The following is a 6,124-nucleotide window of genomic DNA, read 5'->3' as shown; positions in this document are numbered from 1 at the left end:
CCAGGGGATCTTCCCAACGCAGTGAAATAGATAAATAATGAGAATCTACTGTATAGCACTGGGAGCTCTACTCTGATCTGTGGTGACCTAAATGGGAAGGAAATCCCCCAAAATAGAGGGTGTATCTATACGTATAGTGGGCTGCTGTCTATGGGGTCGCACAGAGTCAGACACGACTGAAGCAGCTTAGCAGCAGCAGCATAGTGGATTCACTTTATTGTACAGCAGAAACAAACACAACATAGTAAAGTGACTATACTCCAATACAATTTTTTTAAAAGGGGGGAGGTTGGGAGAGGGTTGGATTGGGAGTTTGGGGTTAGCAGATGCAAACTGATGTATATAGAATAGATAAACAACAAAGTCCTACTGTATAGCACAGGAAACTATATTCAGTACCCTGTGATAAACCACAATGGAAAAGAATATGAAGAAGAATGTATATATATGTATAATTGAGCCACTTTGTTGTGCAGCAGTACTAAACACAACATGGTAATTGAACTTTATGTTAATAAAAAGTAAATTTAAAAAAAAAAAGAAAATCATATTACCCCTTCCCTCTCATATAATAGATTTTCTGGAATTTTTTACACAAGGACTAATTAGATTAATTGTTGATTAAAATAATCTTCATGTAAAACATCTATGTGTGCCATTCTAAATTCTCTGTAATTCACCTACCTGCTCTGTTTATAAAACAAAGCATGTCTTCTTAAAAAAAAAAAAAGAAACAACCACAACTTACTCTTCTTTTACTCTTCTTTTCTTTTAGTTCCCTTTCTCTTGATTATACAAATAGTAATTCATAGTTATTTCAAAGATGTTAGATAGTAGAAAAATTAAGAAGAAGAAAGATCTTACATGTAGAAGCAATCACTGTGAAGATTTCAGAGCCTTTCCATGCGGTCTCTTTTGGTGCTGTTTAACATGGCTGGGAGCATCCTGTCCATGTCGCTTGATCTAGATTTGTTTTGCTTAACCTCTTTTTTTCTTTTTTTTTTAAATGGAGGCCACGATTTGCTTTTATTTTTGGCCTCAGCACGTGGGATCTTAGTTCCCTGACCAGGATTGAACCCATGTCCCCTGCCGTTGTAGGGCAGAGTCTTAACCACTAGACCACCAGGGAAGTCCCTTTGCTTAACCTCTTAACATAAACATTTCTCACTGTTAGAATGTTTACATTTTAAGAACTCCATCGTATCTCATTGTACTGTAAATTTACTTAAATTAGACTCACTTTGGGCATTTAAGTTGTTCTCAGTTTTCAGCTTTTATAAATAAGAATGCTATTATAAATAAGAATGTATTTATAAATAATGCTATTATAAACAGGAACATTGATAATAATGATAAATTTTTGCCAGTATTTCAGCTTATTTATTACAACACCTGCTTTTGTTTTGTTTGTTGGAAGAGTTTTAATCACAGTTTCGATTTCATTATGTGTGATGGATGTATTCATATTTCCTGTTTCTTCCCAGGTCAGTCTGAGAAGCTTGTACCTTTCTAAGAATTTGTCCATTTCTTACAAGTTGTCCATTTTATTGGCATATAGTTGTTTGTAGTGGTCTCTTATGATCCTTTGTATTTTTGTGGTGTTGTAACTTCTCCTATTTCATTTCTATTTTTATTGATTTGAGTCCTCTCCCTTTGTTTCCTTGATGAATCTGTGACTAAAAGTTTATCAATTTTGTCAGGCTTCTCAAAGAAACAGCATTTTGTTTCAGTGATCTTTGCTATTGTTTTCTTGGTCTCTGTTTCATTTATGCAACTCCTTAGACTTACAGTGAAGATGCTGTCGGTACATTATTGCCAGACATTTTCCTGAAAGATTGTATGAGTTTTCACTCCTACCTGCAGCATAGGAGAATGTCTTTTTCACTCAACTCTTATTTACTAACAAGTGACATTCATTTTAAAATAGTTTTGTTTTTTTAGGAAACACAAAGTTATCTTTCTTTTTTTCAATTAAAAAAATTTTTTTTTCAGCCTAACTATATGTCATGTAGGATCTTAGTTCCCTGACCAGGGATCAAACCCGTGCACCCTGCACTTCCAGCATGAAATCTGAATCACTGGACCACCAGGGAAGTCCCTACATGTTAATTTAATGTACTTAAAAAATTACTAGTGATTACTATGTGTGTTAACTCTTTTCTGAATTTTCTTTTCAAGTATTGGGTTCTTTTTTTCTGTGCTAGTATGTTTTTCCACTGGTTTCTGCAACTTTATTGAAGAAAAATAAATCAATTACTAGCAAAGCTATTAGTTGATCACTCATCCATTGACAACTTGCATTATTTATTCTGGGCTATATTAAGCAGTATATTATTGGAAGAATAGATTAATAGCTTCAAGCATCCTATAATTTAAATGAAAATTACAAGATGTTTGAGGCCCTATTTTGAAATACAAAGGGTGTTTGACTTCCAATTTGCACTGTCTGTAGAATAAAAACAGGTCATTCCTTTATTGACATGTATAAAATATATCTCATTTTCTGTTCTGCTGATGCTACCAGCTCAATGCCAGTTCTCCAGCCACATCTGTGATGAGCATAAAGTATATCATGTTATCAAATCTCTAACAGTGGAAGGTTTAAACAAGAATGGCATGGATGCTGTTGGAATAATGCTGTTTCATTTGATGTGACAACCAAGCCTCCATCTCTCTCTCCCTCAGATGATTCTTCAGCATGTTGGAACCATGAAGAATGGTTTTAGTCTCATAACCACATTAGAGTGAAGACTTTGGCCATATAATATGCATCTTCCATTTTTTAAAAAACTCCGACTCTTGGGCAAGTGTTCTCTTGTAACTACTTCACAGTTTCTAAGAGCAGTTATTGTCCAAAGCTGAGAGAACTTGTAAGTCTTCTCAGATGTATGTGAATGAGTGGAGGGAGATAAATAAAAAAGAAAATTAAAAAAGACAAGGTCTGAGAGGGGAGCAGCCGATAAGAAAATTTTTTAAAAAATGTAACAAATTTATTCCATCTATCATGTGGGTTATTCTGACCTTAAGGCAGCATCACATGGCATACTTCTGAGTCTATTCCTGAGATACTCTGTTTTGCTTATCTCTGTGTAGATCCATGCAGGGATCTATAGTACTCAGGGATTTAGTTCAATTCAGTTCAGTTGCTCAGTCATGTCCGACTCTTTGCGACCCCATGGACTGCAGCACACCACGCCTCCCTGTCAATCACCAACTCCCGGAGTTTACTCAAACTCATGTCCATTGAGTCGGTGATGCCATCCAACCATCTCATCCTCTGTTGTCCCCTTCTCCTCCTGCCTTCAATCTTTCCCAGGATCAGGGTCTTTTCAAATGAATCAGTTCTTTGCATCAGGTGGCCAAAGTATTGGAGTTTCAGCTTTACCATCAGTCCTTCCAATGAACACCCAGGACTGATCTCCTTTAGGATTGACTGGTTTGATCTTCTTGCAGTCCGAGGGACTCTCGGGAGTCTTCTCCAACACCACAGTTCAAAAGCATCAATTCTTCTGTGCTCAGCTTTCTTTATAGTCCAACTCTCACATCCATACATGACTATTGGAAAAACCATAGCTTTGACTAGATGAACCTTTGTCGGCAAAGTAACGTCTCTCCTTTTTAATATGCTGTCTAGGTTGGTCATAGTTTTTCTTCCAAGGAGCAAGAATCTTTTAATTTCATGGCTGCAGTCACCATCTGCAGTGATTTTGGAGCCCCCCAAAATAAAGTCTGTCACTGTTTCCATTGTTTCCCCATCTATTTGCCTTGAAGTGATGGGACCAGATGCCATGATCTTAGTTTTCTGAATGTTGAGTTTTAAGCCAACTTTTTCACTTTCCTCTTTCACTTTCATCAAGAGGGTCTCTAGTTCTTCTTCACTTTCTGTCATAAGGGTGGTGTCATCTGCATATCTGAGGTTATCGATATTTCTCCTGGCAATCTTGACTCCAGCTTGTGTTTCTTCCAGTCCAGCGTTTCTCATGATGTACTCTGCATAGAAGTTAAATAAGCAGGGTGACAATATACAACCTTGACGTACTCCTTTCCTCATTTGGAACCAGTATGTTGTTTCATGTCCAGTTCTAACTGTTGCTTCTTGACCTGCACACAGATTTCTCAGGAGGCAGGTCAGGTGGTCTGGTATTCCCATCTCTTTAAGAATTTTCCATAGTTTTTTGTGATCCACATAGTCAAAGGCTTTGGCATAGTCAATAAAGCAGAAGTAGATGTTTTTCTCGAACTTTCTTGCTTTTTTGATGATCAAATGGATATTGGCAATTTGATCTCTGTTTCCTCTGCCTTTTCCAAATCCAGCTTGAACATCTGGAAGTTCATGGTTCATGTACTGTTGAAACCTGGCTTGGAGAATTTTGAGCATTATTTTGCTAGCGTGTGAGATGAGTAGAACTGTGCAGTAGTTTGAGCCTTCCTTGGCATTGGGGATTAGTATTCAGGATATTAGTACTCAGGGATCATCTGGGTTTCGATCTCAGAGCAGTGAACAAGTGAGTAGTTAAAGCAGGTGACCACTGTAATCTTAGGATTTTGAGACAAGGGCTGCCATTCCTGTTGATGTTTGGATGATAAAGTCTTTTTTTGAAAAAACATTTATTCTTTTGGCTACCTCAGTTTTATTAATAGTTGCAGCTCTCAGGTTCCTTGCTACGTCATGTGTATCCTTTGTTGCGGTGTGCAGGCTCTCTAGCTGTGGCACACAGACTCCAGAGTGCCCAGCATTCACTGGTTGTGGCATGTGGGCTCTCTAGTTGGGGCTCGCGGGCTCCAGAGTACATGGACTCTGTTGCTCTATGACATGTGGGATCTTAGTTCTCTGACCAGGAATCAAACATGTGTCCCCTGTATTACAAGGTGGATCCTCAACCACTGGATCACCAGGGAAGATCTCGATGATAAATTCTTAGGGTAAATGTAGCCTTAGGTGCTTTGAAGAGGTAGTGTTAGGAAAATGAATTGTCAAAAAGAATATACCACCTTGATATGGACTGTCATTAGGTCCCATAATTGTGGCTTGCCAATGAAACATCATCCCCAGCTTGACCTGCAGAACATTGTGCCGGAGGGTCATGGGTCAGATCACTAAAGTGGAAGTTGCTGTCATGCCCTACTGTTTGTGATTCCATGGCTGTAGCCTGCCAGGCTCCAATGTCCATGTGATTCTCTAGGCAAGAATAATGGAGTGGGTAACTGTTCCCTTCTCCAGGGGATCTTCCCAACCCAGGGATTAAATCCAAGTCTCCTGCATTGCAGGCGTATTCTTTACCATCTGAGCCATGAGGGAAGCCCCCAAATCACTAAGTTCCTTATTAATTCATCACCTTAGTCTGTGCTTTTTGTCTGGCTCCTCAGTGTCAGTGTCTGACAGTGTCTCCTCCTATCTCAGTGTCTGCTCAAAGGTCTGGCCCAAACTCTTGATTATCTGGGTGCTAGGGTTGTCTCTTCGTCTCACACCGGCTCTGCCAGACACAGGCACAGAGGGCCTTGGAACCTCCTCAAACTGTGGCTGTAGCCTCCTCCCTGCCCGCCTGACAACTGGTGTATCCCTGGCCCTATGTACTCATACACACAACACGAGGTGATAGTATTTTTATTTTTAAGGTTTGTTTTTTTGGTCGTACCATGTGGCTTGTGGGATCTTAGTTCCCTGACCAGGGACTGAACCCAGGCCACAGAAGTGAAAGCCTGGAATCCTAACCACTAGGCCACCAGGGCACTCTCTGTAGGATTATCTCAGTTCAGTTTAGTCGCTCAGTCGTGTCCGACTCTTTGTGAACCCATGAACTGCAGCACGCCAGGCCTCCCTGTCCATCACCATCTCCTAGAGTTCACTCAGACTCACATCCATCGAGTCCGTGATGCCATCCAGCCATCTTATCCTCGGTCGTCCCCTTCTCCTCCTGCCCCCAATCTCTCCCAGCATCAGAGTCTTTTCCAGTGAGTCAACTCTTCTCATGAGGTGGCCAAAGTACTGGAATTTCAGCTTTAGCATCATTCCTTCCAAAGAAATCCCAGGGCTGATCTCCTTCAGAATGGACTGGTTGGATCTCCTTGCAATCCAAGGGACCCTCAAGAGTCTTCTCTAACACCACAGTTCAAATGCATCAAT

This window comes from Oryx dammah, unplaced genomic scaffold (assembly GCF_014754425.2).
Source record: "Oryx dammah isolate SB20612 unplaced genomic scaffold, SCBI_Odam_1.1 HiC_scaffold_3, whole genome shotgun sequence".
Taxonomy (NCBI): domain Eukaryota; kingdom Metazoa; phylum Chordata; class Mammalia; order Artiodactyla; family Bovidae; genus Oryx; species Oryx dammah.
The sequence above is the reverse complement of the archived record's forward strand: the minus strand, read 5'-3'. Positions refer to the sequence as shown.